The sequence below is a fragment of the Monodelphis domestica genome, chromosome 1 (genome assembly GCF_027887165.1).
Source record: "Monodelphis domestica isolate mMonDom1 chromosome 1, mMonDom1.pri, whole genome shotgun sequence".
Lineage (NCBI taxonomy): Eukaryota > Metazoa > Chordata > Mammalia > Didelphimorphia > Didelphidae > Monodelphis > Monodelphis domestica.
Window position 1 is genome coordinate 174,495,748 of NC_077227.1, and position 1,052 is coordinate 174,496,799.

At 47.3% G+C, this 1,052-nt stretch overlaps 1 non-coding gene across 1 annotated transcript; it reads right to left on the reverse strand.

Annotated features, from left to right (window-relative positions):
* Positions 1–566: 566 nt before the first annotated feature.
* On the reverse strand, positions 567–625 carry MIR12297G-1 (microRNA mir-12297g-1). Its single transcript, NR_162821.1, has one exon. It is a non-coding gene; the product is annotated as a microRNA mir-12297g-1 (primary transcript).
* Between the last annotated feature and the right edge of the window lie 427 nt (positions 626–1,052).

Here is a 1,052-nt window from a genome sequence, read left to right on the forward strand (position 1 = left end):
TTATGGATCCATAATACAAAAAACACATGCCTCACTTCCCCCACATAGTACAATGGCAACTATACTCCCCCAGATGCACAACATAATGACCCCTATAACCTCCTTTTGCCCAAAAGTCTCTCCCCACATTATTACACAGTACAATGGCCCCCATACTCCCTTTTAATAGGGGCCATCATGTTGTGAATCTGGGGGAGTATGGGGGACATTGTACTACCATGTTTCCCCAAAAATAAGACACTGTCTTATGTTAATTTGACCCAAAAAAATAGGGAGTGTCTTATAAAACACCCAGTGGCAGTGGTGGGTTTCTCACAGTAGAGACCCACCACTGATGTGACAGGCCAGATCACCACTATCCAATGCCTGTATACAGTGGGCCTGTGACACTGTATACCGCTATCTGGGATAGCAGAGGCTGCAGTGCTGGCTGTGATGGGCCCGTCACACCTTGTACAGGACCAGCACTGCCACTACTATACCAGGCAGCAGTATACACAGTGCGGAATCCCCTCCCCCAGATCACTGCTTACCATGCTGACATCTTCCATTGTGCAGCCACATAATCCTTTGTGTGATGCCTCGTTCTCATTCAGTTACTCTCAGAACAAGCCGCCACACAAAGGATTATGTCACTGGAAGTAGTACTGTAGGTGAGCAATGCCGTGCTTTGAGGCGCCGCCATATTCAGTGCTCCTCTCACTGACCACCAATGAAAGAGGTGCCCCTTCTGGAAGTGTGGTGGAGGCTGGATACATGGCCATAGTTTGGGGACCCCTGGCCTACTGCAATAGCCCAATCCAATTTTTTTTGGCATCTCTGCTATTTGGAAGCTTTTTTAAAACCTTGAAATTTGCCTCTCTGAACCCTGTATCTGGGGCTCCTAGTTCTGCTTTTGGGACCAAACAGCACAAGTCTAATCCCTCTTCCACATGACATACTTGAACAATTACCATGTGCCCTCAAAGTCTTCTCTTCTCCAGGACTATCTACAAGGCAAACCATAACCAAAATGAGATGGGGGAAGGGAGGAAGAGGTGTGTTTGTATATG